General features: G+C 46.2%; 1 pseudogene; it reads left to right on the plus strand.

Annotated features, from left to right (window-relative positions):
* Window positions 1–1731: 1731 nt before the first annotated feature.
* LOC127672509 (60S ribosomal protein L32-like) lies at window positions 1732–4246 on the plus strand (annotated as a pseudogene).
* The last annotated feature ends 11260 nt before the right edge of the window (window positions 4247–15506 follow it).

Raw genomic sequence — 15506 nt, forward strand, 5'->3', positions numbered from 1 at the left:
AAGGAGCTTCACGTTCAGGGAGAGACCTTGCTTCAAGAAACAAAGAGCAACTGATCGGCCCCACCCCATGTCCCCTTGTCCAACCCAAGCATTTGTGTTTTTTGGCTTCCTTCTGGGAATGGTGGCTAAGTATGAACTGTTTAAAGCTGATCGAGATCTTCTGGGAAAGAAGGGCTGTTGTAAGAGGCAACAGGAAACATAGTTTCTCAAGGTGAGCTTCTTGTTCAAAACCAAACAAGGCTGTCAGAGGTGTGCCTCTGACGTGGCTCATCTTCTTATATAAACCCATCTGGGTTTTCTTTTTGTTTGCTTTTGGTCTGAAGATAAATAGAAATGGAGACTGTGTTAGTCTTTCCAGTCCCTCAGCCACTGTTAGCAGAATAAACAGCCCTGAACTGCCCTGAACTCAACTCACTGGGGACCCGGGCTCTGTTGGCTCTAAGCAACAGTTTCTGTTTGAAAAGCATCATGGGAGTGATACTCAGACTCCGGCTTTACAGCTGACTCAAAGAGCTAGAACTCATCCTATCTGACAAGCCCTTCTGAGGTCACCTTGCCTTTCCTGTTTCTTGGGCCTCCCTCTGTCTCTGTCCTGAGATAACCGAGAAGGGTCACAAGATTCTGGAACTGTCATCGTGACCACATTTTGTTTTGGGGTTTCGGTTGTTTGAATGTGGGTAAGAATAACCTCTAAGTCTACAGGCTAATCGCAAAGAATTCTCTTAGGGTTTTAGAATTTTCGGTAAGGGCACATGCACATGGGTGAATGTGGAGACCAGGTCAACACAGGGTGAATTCATCAGTTCAATTTTCTTTTCTTTTTTTTTCTTTTTCTTTTCTTTCTTTTTTTTTTTTTTTTGAAATGGGGTCTTTCACTAATTGGCTAGAAAGACTGGCCAGGCAGCCCCAGCCTCCTGTCAGCCTCCCTGTCAGCTGCAGTGTGCCCATATGCCCCTCTGCGCTTGACTTCTTATGTGAGTACTTAGAATCAGAACTCAAGTCCTTCTGTTCCCTGCAAGCACTTCTCCAAATGACATGCTCCTGTTTGTTTTTTTAAATTTGAGACAAAATCTCACTCAGTAGCCCAGAGTCTTAAAAATCACCATGTAAGCCCAATATGGTGGTACATGCCTTTAAAACCGGTATTCTGGGGGCAGAAGCAGGCTGATCTCTAGGAGTTTAAGAATAGCCTGATAGACATACAGAATCCCTGACCTGCCAGGGCTCTGTAGTAAGACTGTCTTAGCCAGGGTTTCTACTCCTGCACTAACATCATGACCAAGAAGCAAGATGGGGAGGAAAGGGTTTATTCAGCTTACACTTCCACACTGCTGTTTATCACCAAAGGAAGTCAGGACTGGAACTCAAAGAGGACAGGAAGCAGGAGCTGATGCAGAGGCCATGGAGAGATGTTCCGTACTGGCTTGCTTCCCCTGGCTTGCTCAGCCTGCTCTCTTATAGAACCCAAGAGCACCAGCCCAGAGATGGCACCGCCCACAATGCCCCTTGCCTTGCTCAGTAACTGAGAAAACGCCCCACAGCTGGATCTCATGGAGGCACTTCCCCAACTGAAGCTCCTTTCTCTGTGGTAACTCCAGCTCGTGTCAAGTTGACACACACAACCAGCCAGTACAAAGGTCCTGTTTCAATTTTTTAAAAACAAAAATAAATAAAACCCACCTTCTTCATCTGTCCTACCTACGAGGTGGTTGCTATTGGTTTTGCGGCATCATGGCTGCCCTCTGGTCCCTGGTGAGGCCCAAGTTCATTAAAGAGGGCCAAGAAGTTCATCAGGCTCCAGTCAGACCGATATGTCAAAATCAAGGGAAACTGGCAGAAACCCAGAGGCATCGACAACAGGACGCGGAGAAGATTCGAGGGCCAGATCCTCATGCAGGGCATTGGTTACCGGAGCAACGAGAAAACAGTTTCTAGTCCACAACACCAAGGAACTGAAAGTGCTGCTGCTGTGTAACAAATCTCACCCTGCTGAGATCGCTCACAATGTTTCCGCTAAGGACCAAAAGCCGCAGTACAAAGCGCGGCACAGATGACCATCAGAGTCACCAATCCCAACGCCAGGCTATGCAGCAAAGAAACGAGTAGATGTAGCCGGGCAGTGGTGGTGCACGCCTGTAATCCCAGCACTCTGGGAGGCAGAGGCAGGTGGATTTCTGAGTTCGAGGCCAGCCTGGTCTACATAGTGAGTTCTAGGATAGCCAGGGCTATGCACAGAAACCCTGTCTCTAAAAAACCAAATCCAAAAAATCCAAATAAAACAAAAAAAGAAATGAGTAGATGGCTTTCGTGCATGTTTTGTGTTTAAGTAACTCCACAAAACTGCAGTAAATAACACACAAACAAACAAACTAACAAACAAAAACAAAACCCACGATGTATCCTATACTAACCTTGCACTGTCAACAGGTCTCCTCCCATCTTAGCCTTTCAAGTGATGGGATTGGTAGGCCCACACACCCAGGTTCTCCCAACTCTTGTCCCCTTCTGAATGTGGTCACTGAAGAGGCAGAGGACACCCCACACCTAAGTATTTGTATTACTCTGCAGTGTGTGGACTGTGCTGAGATACCTAAAGGGCATGATGTCCGTCATGAAGGTCATCAGGAGGTGTCTGTGGACAGCGGCACCAACACACTCTCCTTAGCTTCTTCCTTTTTCTGGTGGTCCCTCCCATGAATTCCATTCTGTAGGAAATGGGAAGTAGTGACAGTGAGGAATGATTTTTCCTGGGTCTGCAGAGGGTGAAAGTGCCTTTTTATCTGCCAGGAGCATTATCAGGAGCATTATCGGTCTTGTTTATCTTCCCATAGCCTCCGCCCTCTCTGCCATCTTTTGCCTCTTTACTGGGAGTGCAGTACAGTTGGCCCCAGCCTCCCTTTTGACCCTGACTTTAAAGATTTTTGTCCTCAGCCCCCGGAGGCCAAGCAATCTCAGGCCTGCTCCATTCAGCCCAAGCTCTGGCGTCTCTCACCTGGCGGCATCAGTGGTTGCAGCGTCATATAAGCAACCACCACACAAGAGTCAGCGAGACGCAAGAGGCTTGCCACCAACACCACGCCGTTGACCCTTGCATGCAGGTGAACACTCTGGCTGTGACTGGAACAGAACAGAGAGCTACAATAGTTGATAGGTTAAAACTCCATCCGCAGTTGTAGCATTTAGATTTTTCTATGGGTGAACTAGAATAAAGCAATTCTTGGTTGGAACTTTGATTTTTCAGAAACAGCTCTGATCTTTCCAAACACTTGAATTAAAAAAGAATATTAACAGACTATCAGAAGAACTTCCATTCTAGGCTCTAGCTTCTTAAACTGTGGCCATTATTCTACAGGGATTGCAGAGTTCAATGTGGGGTTGGTAAAAAATTTGCCAAGAGTAAAAGGTTTCTGAACACACATGCGCTAATGCCAAATTAATTCAAAAGTATCACGTTATGGATCCGAGGTACTTCTAACAGTACCCAATGGCGCTGCTGTGTGGCACAGCTGTGTGGCACAGCTGTATGGAAGCCCCTCAAGTGCCCTTGAGCCATGTGGTACAAACTAACTGCCTGAAATACCTCAGACATGAGGCTCTTGGATATGATAAATTGCAGTGGTTTTATTTGTTCGTTCGTTTGTTTTTTGTTTTTGTTTTTTACCGTAAATACAGAATTCTGCTCATACAGAAACATGGTGGTTTGATAATGGGAAGCAAAGACCAGCATCTCCCTACTGTCCATTCCTCAGAATGTAAGTACTAAATTAGGCTGTCTATTTTTTTGAGACAAGGGTTCCCCGTGTGTCCCAGGCTGGCCTTGGACTTGTAACCCTCTTGCCTTAGTCTTGGCCTGAGTGCTAAGATTACAAATGTGTGGCCAGCCTCATGGCCCTGAACAGAAGCCTCATTCCCATGAAGGAATCAGTCCCCATTTTCCTGTCCCCTGGGTCTAACAACCCACGATCTGCTTTCTCTGTTTCTGGATTTATCTGTTCTGAATATCCTGGATATTTCCTATAAATAGGTTTGCAATGTGGGTCCTGGCACATTTCTTCATTCAACACCGTGTTTTGAGATTTATCCACAATTTAGTATGAATCAATATTCTGCCCTTTTCATGGATGAATGCCATCCCATTGGGTGGCTACGTCACAGGTTGTTTATCCATTGGTTCACTGACAGATGCTGGCTTGTGTCCCGCTTTGTAGGCAATGCTGCGATGAACACAGCCCACAGAACCCCTTGAATCGTCTTTTGTTCTTTTCGGTATCTGCTTGGGCATAAATTTACTTGATTATACGGTAATTCAGTGTTTAAAAAAAATGTCAGAAACCTCTTATTTTCCTTCTTTGCGTCTTTGACCTATGATGTGCCCAGTTGTGTGTCCCTGAGCTGGGCATTCATAAGTTCTTTGAGTAGCTCTGAGCAACAACCAAGGTTCGGTGACAATGAGCCATTGATAGGCTCTGATCCCTTGGCCTTTCCCAGGATCCGCCTGCTGCTCTAGCTGGGCGGAGCTGCCAGAGACAAACAGAAAGCTCTCCTGTTAGGAGGAGCCCGCTCAGCCTCCGTGTGTCAGCCCAGAGGAGCTGTGCACGCATGGATTCAGCAGATGGCCAGCTGTGGCCTGTGCTAGCCGCTGCTGGGCCTCGGTTTCTCTGTCTTTCTGTCCTTGTCTGAGTGAGCTTTTATTCCAGTGCCAAGAGGCAGACAGCAGACAATGGAGATAAGCCAGAGTAGCCAGGGAAATGCTCAGGTTCCTCATGCGAGGGTTTGCAATACTCTTGGTACTTTAAAAAGTCTGTGTTCTTATCTAGATGCACTTTTATAAGCCTTTTGTTTTAACCCTCTTTGTATGAGAGCAGCTTTTAGTCTTGTTTTCTGATTTGTTTATTTATTTGTTTATTTATTTATTTATTTACTTATTTCGAGACAGGGTTTCTCTGTGTAGCCCTGGCTGTCCTGGAACTCACTCTGTAGAACAGGCTGGCCTCGAACTCAGAAATCTGCCTGCCTCTGCCTCCCAAGCGCTGGGATTAAAGATGTGCACCACCACCGCCCGGCTTCTGAAATTTTTATTTGCGGATTTCTTTTTCTTTTTTTTTTTCTTTTTCTTTTTTCTTTTCTTTCTTTCTTTTCTTGTTTTGTTTTGTTTTGTTTTGTTTTGTTTTGTTTTGTTTTGTTTTAGAGACAGGGTTTCTCTGTGTAGTCCTGACTGTCCTGGAACTCACTCTGTAGACCAGGCTGGCCTCCAACTCAGAAATCCGCCTGCCTCTGCCTCCCAAGTGCTGGGATTACAGGCGTGTGCTGCCACTGCAGGGCTTTTTCTTTCTTTCTTTCTTTTTTTATGATTTATTTATTTGCTTGTTTATTTATTTATTTTATGTTTATAAGTACACCATTGCTCTCTTCAGACACACCAGAAGAGGGCATCAGACTCCATTGCAGATGATTTCGAGCCACCATATGGGTGCTGGGAATTGAACTCAGGACCTCTGGAAGAGCAGTCAATGCTCTTAACCACCAAGCCGTCTCTCCAGCCCTATTTATGAATTTCTACCCTAGTATTTCCCTTTGATTTCCTACAGTTTTTCCACCACTCTTCAGTGTGCTAAGCTGAGTGATAAGATTACTTCTTTAGGCTTTCTAGTTTCCTGATGAATTCTGTAGATCCTCAGGCCTCTTTCTATTGGAAGCACCACTTTAGTTTTGTCTACCTGGTTTCCCTTGTAGTGTTTTCATCATCTTTGATTCTATGTATTAATGTCAAGGATAAATTGAGCTCCTTTTTTTTAATACTGGAGAGAGCAATTTAAGAGATCATATTCAGACGAGGTTTTTTCCTTTCACAAATAAGAAAACCAAGATGAATTCTAGACAGGTCTCTGTAGCTCAGAGCAGAGCTCTGGATAGCTCCCCTGTCTTTGAAGGAGTATTGTGAGTTCAAGACCAGCCTGAGCAACACAGCAAGTTCCAGTTCAGCCTGGGTTATGTGGTGTGTTGGTTTGAATAGGAATGGCGCCCATATTTGAATGCTTGGGCCATAGGGAGTGGCACTATTAGGAAGGAGGGAATCACTTTGTTGGGGTGGGTGTGGCCTTGTTGGAGGAAGTATGTCACAGGAAGGTAGGCTTTGAGGTACTATATATCCAAGCTAAGCCTAGTATGGTAGTCTCCTGCTGCCTGCAGATCAAGGTCTAGAACTCTCGCTGGGCGGTGGTGGCGCACGCCTGTAATCCCAGCACTCTGGGAGGCAGAGGCAGGCAGATTTCTGAGTTCGAGGCCAGCCTGGTCTACAGAGTGAGTTCCAGGACAGACAGGGCTATACAGAAAAACCCTGTCTCGAAAAAACCAAAATCCAAAAAAAAAAAAAAAAAAAAAAAAAGATCTAGAACTCTCAGCTCCTCTGCCAGCATCATGTCCACCTGCACGCCAAATGTTTTCCACCGTGATGATAACGGGCTAAATCTCTGCACTGTAAGCCAGTCTCAGTCGAACGCTTTCCTTTGTAAGAGTTGTTGTGGTCACAGTGTCTGTCTCAGAGAAAAGAAAGGAGAGTCGGCCTTTAAAATTTTATTCAAATGTTGTTGAAAGGAATCTGTCTCATCAGTCCCATTGTAAAACAAAACCCACTTACCCATCCAATTATTTATTTTGTAACCGCAGGTTTTTACAGATCCAAGTTAGTTGAAGTCAGTTTCCTTCTAAAACCTTCCATTGGCTAATCACCCTTTTCTTCTTCCTTCCTGTGTGTGGGTCTGTTCCAGAGACAGCTGCTTCAGCCGTCCCCGCTTTCCCCAAGGTGCCTCCTTCAATTCCAGGACAGTCCATCCCAGCCCTTTTCTGATGGGGCCTCTGGGCCCCATTCAAAAGTCCTCACCTGGCGAAACACAGTAATAACCCACTGTGCTGACCAGTGCAGCAGTTTCCCAACCTGCAAAGCTAGCGAGACAAGGGCCTTTAGGGGCACCTCTGGTGCTAATGCAGCTTCAAAGTAGCCTTCCCTGTACTTCAGCTAAGACTTTCTGGCAGGGCCAGAGAGATGGCTCAGTGGGTAAAGGCATTTGTCACCAAGCCCGGCAACTGAGTTCTGTCCCCAGAACCTACACGGTAGAAGGAGAGAGCCCACTCAGTGTGTTGTCTTCCGGCTTCCACGTGTGTACACCATGGTACATGTGAATCCAGGCACACACACACTCAAAGTAAATCAAGTAGATTTAAAAGCAAACAAAATACCAAGGGTCTGGGGAGATGGCTCCGTAGATAAATGAGTTTGCTGCTCCCAGAGAGAACAGGGCTGGTTCCTAGCACCCACATAGGAGCTCACAACTGGCCCACAACTCCAGATGCAGGGAATCCAGCCATGCTGTCCTCTGGGTGGATGCCCATGCTGCTTCCACGGGTGCCAGGCAGGCACAGGACGCGCGCACACACACAGGCACACACACACACATACACACACACACACACATACACACACACAAGGCAGGATAGCCATGTCCACTTAAGAAGTGAAATGAAAAGCGACAAGAAAACCAGGCTAGAGAGATGGCTAAGTGGCTAAGTGGTCCTCTCCACTTGCTGGTTTGGAGAGGACCTGGGTTCAGTTCCCAGCACCAGCATGGTGGTTTACAATCCTCTGTAACCCCAAGTCCAGTAGATCTGACCCCCTTCTTCTGATATCTGATGGCATCAGGCATACACATACATACATACGGGCAAAGCACCCATACCTAAAAAAGAAAATCAAACAACTTAGGTGAGCATGGCCAGAGGCTTTACTGTCCATCCCTTTGGTCTTTTACATGGTTCTTGTTGACTTTGAGGTAAGCACACCCTAAATTCCTTCTACTGTCTTTTGTTTTCTCTGTGTAGCCCTGGCTGTCCTGGAACTCACTCTGTAGACCAGGCTGGCCTCGAACTCAGAAATCCACCTGCCTCTGCCTCCCCAAGTGCTGGGATTAAAGGCGTGCGCTACCACTGCTTGGCTACTCCCATCTTTCAAGTCTTGCCTGTGGTATTCTGACTTTGCACTCATAAGATGGGTTTCTTTTGTGTTTAGCTACAGAGTCACTTTGCTTTTCTGGGTCACGGTAGCCAATCCACGGAAAGCTGAGCAAACAAAGACTACTCCAGACAATCGCTGGAGTCCACGGGCACATCTGCCTAACAGTTTGAACTCTGTGGACTTTGCTCGTATCTTATCTGAGGATGAGGACCAAATCAATGCCTCAGGGCTAGCCTGCAATTCCACACCAACAAAGCCAAAGGTGAGATTTCTATATAACCTCCCCCACACCTGATGCCCATCTCTGGAAGTCCCTGCTCTGTCTTTCCTTAAATGTTCCGTTTCTCCCCTTTCCTGACCTCCTCACCAAGATGGAGTTTCCAGTAGAATATTTTCCAAATGAAATATGTTAACGCTTAATATGCATAGATAGTATTCAATTGAGCCACGCCCAGGATTGGGACTCAGAAGAAAAGAAAGAAAAAGGGAAAGAAAAGGAAGGGAATGGGTAGTGGGGAGGAGGCAGAGGAGGAAGAAGTAGCAGTATCCTGTGAATTCAAGGTCAGCCTGATCTACATAGTGAGTTATGGGCCATCCTGGTCTACATAGTGACACCATGTCTTAGAAAGAAAATCTCCTCATTCCTTCAGGTTGTTTTTACTTTTAAAACTATTATTTTTTTAAAGAATTTTTATACAATATATTTTCACCATATCCTTCCCTCCCCCAGCTCCTCCCAGATCCTATTCGTTTTCATTTATTAGCTGCTATGGATACTGCAGCTCAAGTAGTCCTGTGTGATTGCCTTCAGTCGTAGGGCGTGTACCTAGAAGCAGAACCCATGACTCCTAAGACAGTTCTATCTTCAGTTCTTTATGGAATCTTTAGACTCAAGTGTTAGAGTTTTGTATTCAGAATTATTTGTCACACCACAGGCCGTGATGGCACATATCTGTAATCCCAGCATTCAGGGGCATGAGTCAAGAGGGGCCTGAGTTCAAGGCTAGCCTGTGCTACATAGCAAAACCTTATCTCAAAAATACTAAGGTCTTGGGGCCAGGGAAATGGCTCAGCAGGTTTGGGTTTTTGCTGAGCAGGTGTGAAGACCTGATCTCAAACTCCTAAAAGCCATGTAAAAGGCCAGGCATAGTGGTAGTTGTGCGTATAAACCCAGGGCTGTGGGCGTAGAGAAGAGGATTTCTGGAACTTACTGGTAGCCAGTCCCTGTCACAGCTCCATGAGATAGATACCCTGTCTCAAGGAAACACAGTGGAGAGCGTGGACATCCAGCACCAATCCTGTGGCCTCAGTGAGCACCCGAGTGTGTATATATACCACACATGTGTACACCACACACATGAACACACAGAAAAGAAAGAACTAAGGGCTAAGGGTGTAGTTCAGTTATAGAGTGCTTGCTCAGCACAATTTTGTCGACCTGCACAAAACAAATTCATATAGGAAAATTGACAAGAGAGCCTTTGTTTGATTTCTGGGTACAGGAATCCACTAACCTTTTCTGAAGTCTCTCAAGGATTGAATTTGTCCTTTTCCATGATGTAGTCATGGGCCAACAAAGAGCCAGGCTGTTCCTCGTCCTGACTAAATGTGTATTTAGCATTGAATCAGTCGGGGTTCTCTAGTAACAGAACTTACAGAATGCCCCACCTTCTATGTATTATATATAAAGGATTTATTAAGATGGCTCATAGGCTGCAGTACAGCTACTCCAACAATGCCAGGCTGTGAACAGAAAGTCCAAGAATCCAGTAGTAGTTCACGAGGCTGGATGTCTCGGCTGGTCTTCAGTTCGCACTGGAATCTGAAGCAGTAGGCTCTAATGCCAGTGAAGAGAAATGGACTTTAGCAAGGCAGGCAAGAGAAAAAGTTTCCTTCTTCCTTTTTTTTTTTTTTTTAAATAAGTTTTTAGCAGAAAGTGTGGCCCAGATTAGAGCTTGGTTTCCCCAGCTCGAATTATCTGGATTCAAGGTGTGTCTTTTGCCTCAAAGATCAGGATTAGAAGTAGATCTTCCTAGTTCAAAATAAGCTAAAAATGACTCGCAGGAACCAGACAGTGGTGGTACATGCCTTTAGTCCCAGCACTTGGGAGGCAGAGGCAGGTGGATTTCTGAGTTCGATGCCAACCTCGTCTACAGAGTGAGTTCCAGGACAGCCAGGTCTACACAGAGAAACCCTGTCTCAAAAACAAAAACAAAAAAAACCAAAAAAACAAAAAAAAAAAAAGAAAGAAAAAAGAAAGCAAAGCAAACAAAAAACAAACAAAAAACAAAAAAAAAGAAAGAAAAAGAAAAGACTTTCAGATGTGTCCTCCATTTTTGAGTTTTAGTTAATTCCAGATGCAGTCAAACTGACAACCAAGAACAGCCATTACAAATGTTAAAAATGGGATTTATTTATGTCTTTCTTTGTTTAGTTATTTATTTAAATACAGTGTCTTGCTATGTATCTGGGATTGGCCTTGCTGACAGAGTTACCAGCAGTGATGGTGTGAATACACTTGGCCCTTGGAAAGCGGCACTATTAGGAGGTATTGTTCACTGTTAGGAGGGGGCGTTCAAAGTCAGTCTACAGAGCAAGTTCCAGAGCAGCCATGCTCAGGCAGTAAAGGAAATCATCAAAAGCAGAAAACTGGTGAAGATGTAATAGAACAAGGGGGCCATGTTCCAGCCCCAGCAAGCAGCAGAGCTCAACAGCGTTGGCCATGTGGCTCTGGCTTTAGAGTCAAGAATAGAAGGGGGTGTTATTGGGACAATTGATGCCTGTTAGCTGTCGATAAGAAATTAGCTGTAGAAGAAGAGACCAGCATCGATGAGGTGAAATCTTCTGGAAAGTGTTTTCTGAGAATATAAAGAAGCTGTGTTTCAGAGATGATCCTTATGCTGGCAGCTGGACTTGGTAATGTATAAGAATTACCCAGGGGCTGGAGAGATGGCTCAGAGGTTAAGGACGGTCTGCTCTTGCAGAGGTCCTGAGTTCAATTCCCAGCAACCATGTGGTGGCTCACAGCCATCCTAATGGGATCTGATGCCCTCTTCTGGGACCTCTAAAGAGAGCAATGATGTACTCATATACATAAAATGAATAAATTTAAAAAAGAAAGGAAAAGAAAACCAGGTGGTACTGGTTTTGAAGGCATGAAGAGGTCAGGGAGAGTCGCTGAGGCTCGGCACTGTGAGAGGTCAGGAGAGGTCATTGGTGAAGGTGCAGCCTCAGTGGCAGTTGAAGGTCCAGAACTGAAGGGGTCATGAAAAGAAGATGAGGCTTGGCACCATGAAGAGGGCCTATGAGAGGCTACTGGTGAAGCCTAGTTGCAGTGTTTTGGAGATGCCAGTACCATGAGATGACCACCAAGAACAGCAGCAGCAGTGGAGTGGATATAGCCAGAGGCCAAAGTACTATAGAGGGCAGAGCTGGAGAAGTGACACAAGTCCTTTGGAGGGGCCCAGGAGATCATGTGTGGCCCCTAGACATTGGAACCAGAAGCTGTGAGGCTGAAGTTGCCTTGGAGGCCCCAAGATGTTTGAGATGCCAGAGCCATGGGATACCAGCCAAGGAAAGCTGCTAACAGGGAGTGGAACCAGCCCAGGAGAAAGAATTGTGCTGCAATCACAAAGATGAAAGGAGTTGAACATTGGACACGGAGAAGCAGAGTTTAAAGATTACACACCTGGTTGGGGGTCTTGCTTCAGTCCAGTATTTCCTCACTATGATATTTTGGGATGGTAATATATATTCTGTGATATTAGAAGTATGCGACCTGATTTTGGATTTATAGGAGATTACGGTTGAATCTCAGAAGAGACTTTGAACTTTTATACGTTGTTGAGACTCTGATAGACTATGGGGACTTTTGAAGCTGGACTAGTGTATTTTGCATTATGCTATGTCTAGGTATGGCCCCCATAGACTCATGTGTTTGGGGGGCAGGGAGTGGAATGTAGTGGTTTGAATGCTTGGCCCAGGGAGCGCCACTATTAAGAGGTGTGGTCTTGTTGGAGGAGGTATAGCCTTGTTAGAGAAAGTGTGTCAATGTGGAGAAGGGACTGTGCGGTCTCATATATATGATCAAGCCTGGCCATTGTGACCCAGAGCCTCCTCCTGGCTGCCTGCGGAGAGGTTCCTCCTGACTGCTCTTGACTCCTCCAGCCCCACATCTGCCTGCATGCTGCGTGCTTCCCACCATGATGAATGGATTGAGCCAATGAAACTGCAAGCCAGCCCTAATTAAATGTCTTCCTTTATAAGAGCTGCCTTAGCTGGGCGGTAGTGGCGCACACCTGTAATCCCAGCACTCTGGGAGGCAGAGTCAGGCAGTGGATTTCTGAGTTCGAGGCCAGCCTGGTCTACAGAGTGAGTTCCAGGACAGCCAGGGCTACACAGAGAAACCCTGTCTTAAAAAACAAACAAAAAAAAAAAACCAAAACAAACAAAAAAAAGAGTTGCTTTGGTCATGGTGTCTCTTCACAGGAATGAAACCCCAAGACAGCAGCTAAGATGCTGGAGAGATGGCTCAGCAGTTAAGAGTACTTACTGCTCTTCCAAAGGTCCTGAGTTCAAATCCCAGCAACCACATGGTGGCTCACAACCATCTGTAATGAGATCTGATGCCCTCTTCTGATGTGTCTGAAGACAGTGCAGTGTAATTACATATAAAATAAATAGATCTTTAAAAAAAAGATGTATTGATTGTTTGATTTCTCTTTGCTTGGTTTGTTTTTTGAGAAAGGGCTTCACTACTATGTAGCTCTATCTGTCTGGAACGCACTCTGTAGACCAGGCTGGCATTGAACTTACAGAAATCCACCCGCCTTTGCCTCCTGAGTGCTGGAATTAAATTACATGCTCAGCAAGTAATTTTTTGAAAGTGTTTCCAGATTCTTCTGTTTCTGTCAGCACCAAGTGGCTTACTGAGTCAGCCGTGAGGGTCCACTTCTAAGTGACGCCTCCTGCCTAGGCCTCCTGCTTCCACCAGTGTCCCCAGGGCTGTTATTTGCAGTGCCAGGACTTGAACTCAGGGCTTTCCACATGGTAAGTATTTTCTCACTCTTTCATTGAGCTAAAGCCCAAGCATGTGTATCCTTCTCTTTCCCTCCTCCTATCTTCCGTGTGCGTTTATAGGTGTGTTTTTTTGCATATTTTGCATGTTTACAGACATGCGTGTGGGAGCTCAAGCCTGTGGAGGCCCAGGGTTGATGTGGAGACTCAGCCTCAACTACCCTTTCATCTTAATTCAAGGAGGCGGGGCCTCTCAGTCAAGCCCAAGGCTCGTGATACAGTCTCACCGGCCAGCTTGCTCTGGGAACCCACTGTCTCTACTTTCCAAGGCTGGCATTACAGGCGTCCCAGTCACCGCCCGCCCCCTTTCCTTTTGTGACAGGCCTACCTATGTCACTCAGCCTCACCTTAACACTGAGTGCCTTAGCCTCCTGCATGCTTGGGCTGCAGGGATGTGCTAGGGATTCGCACCCAAGGACATGCCTGAGTCACAGCTCTTCACTTGATACCTGACAGCCCAGGAGTGGCTCTCAGTAGCTTTCCAACCTGCTCAAGTCCCTCAGTCCTTTCTCTTTTAAGATTCTTCTCCCATCATCCCCCCATTTGATCTTCATTTACGTTTTTTTCCAGTCTGGAGAATAGGTCAGGTCTCTGTGGGGGATCTCACCCGGCTCACAGCATGGGACTGATGGGAACGACTCTTCTTTTCTTGTGAGATCTGTTTCTTTACCTCAGCTAGTGGGGCCTGGCCACATCTCACAGGCCTGTTAAGCTCCCAAGACTATAGTTGAAGATATGTAGTCTGTTCTCTTTTGAGCTTCCGTTTTGAAAAATGGGGTCACATGCTCTGTGAGATAATAGGAAATAAAACCACAACCACACAACACCCAGCACTGAACAGCTGAGGTCAGCAACAGTTCATCAGCCACAGGTGCTCACAGGACAACTCAAGGGAGGAAGTCAGCACACGCTGTCAGAGCCACGTGGACTTTTTAACTCTAAGCAGGGTGAATAAGAGGCTGGCTTTGCGGTATCTGGAGGGTGAAGAGCAGTTCCAGTCTCTTTCTGTTGCTGTGATAAAATGCTCTGGACCCAGAGCAACTTAGGGAGATTGTGACCCATCAAAAAGAGATGTCAGAGAAGCCCTGAGCAGAGACCGTGGAGGAACACTGCTGACTGACTTTTTTTTTTTCCTCGAGACAGGGTTTCTCTGTGTAGCCCTGGCTGTCCTGGAACTCACTCTGTAGACCAGGCTGGCCTCGAACTCAGTAATCCGCCTGCTTCTGCCTCCCAGAGTGCTGGGATTACAGGCGTGCGCGGGCAATGGTCGCTGACTGACTTCTTATCTGGCTCACATATTCACAGGCTCACACTTAGCTTTCTTGTACAGCCCAGAACCGCCTGCCTAGGGAATGGATCACCCACAGTGGGGTGGGCCCAGCCCCTCCCACATCTATTGGTGACCCAGACATGGTGACCCAGACAGTCCCCCACAGGCATGCCCACAAGCCAGTCTGATCTGGTCCATTCCTGGATTGAGGCTTTCCTCTCAGACGACTCTCTGCTGTGTCCCCTTGACAACTGATGCTAACTAGAACAAGAGACCCAATTCTGAGGGAGAATGAGACTCGGTCAGTTCCATCATTGAGCGGGGATGCACTGGTGGGTTCTGTCGACTGCTTTTCATTCAAGATATGTAGTCTGCTTCTCTTTTGAGCTTCTGTTCTGTAAAATGGACACATGTGGCCTGAAACTCAGTACCCTCACCAGCCCGGGCTGGGGATGTCTCTAAAATCAAAGCACACCAGAGCCGTCCCTCCTTTTCTCTGGATGCGTATCCTCTTGTGGCTTTCTGAGAGGAGCACGGTAAGGGGTCAAAAAAGCTTCAGGAAAGACAGAAATAAAAACTAAAATCTTACCCACCTTCACTTGCATTTTCTACAAGGTGAATTTTTTTTTCCCCCTTTCAGTACTAAATCTCAAACCTAAGGCTTCACGCACACAAGACACGTTCTTCCAGTGAGCTCTAGCTTCTGCTTCAGAATGATCTTTTATTTTTATTCATGTGTGTGCATTGAGATAAAGTCTTACTATGTTCCCTTGGCTGGCCTGGGATTGTCTATGTAGACCAGGCTGGCCTCGAACTCAGAGATCTGCCTTCCTCTGTCTCCAAGTGTGTGTGCGGGGTATACCACCATGCCTGGTTCAGAGTGAGCTTTTAAATGTTAAATGCTATCTTACCAGGTTCTCATTTAAAACCCTTCATGGCTACCGCCCTATCTTTGTGTTCTCTTTATGAGGCTTGTGACAAGGACCCCAGGTAGGACACATACTGTTGTCACGACCTGGGATGCTCTACTGCCCCATTTAGAATTAGAATGTCTCTGCATATTTTAGCTAAATCGTTCCTTCCTCGGGTAGAAGGCTCTGGTCTCCACGCGTAAGTCAAATTCTCCCATTAAGGGACCTCAGAGCGTCACCT

Source organism: Apodemus sylvaticus, chromosome 22 (assembly GCF_947179515.1).
Source record: "Apodemus sylvaticus chromosome 22, mApoSyl1.1, whole genome shotgun sequence".
NCBI lineage: Eukaryota > Metazoa > Chordata > Mammalia > Rodentia > Muridae > Apodemus > Apodemus sylvaticus.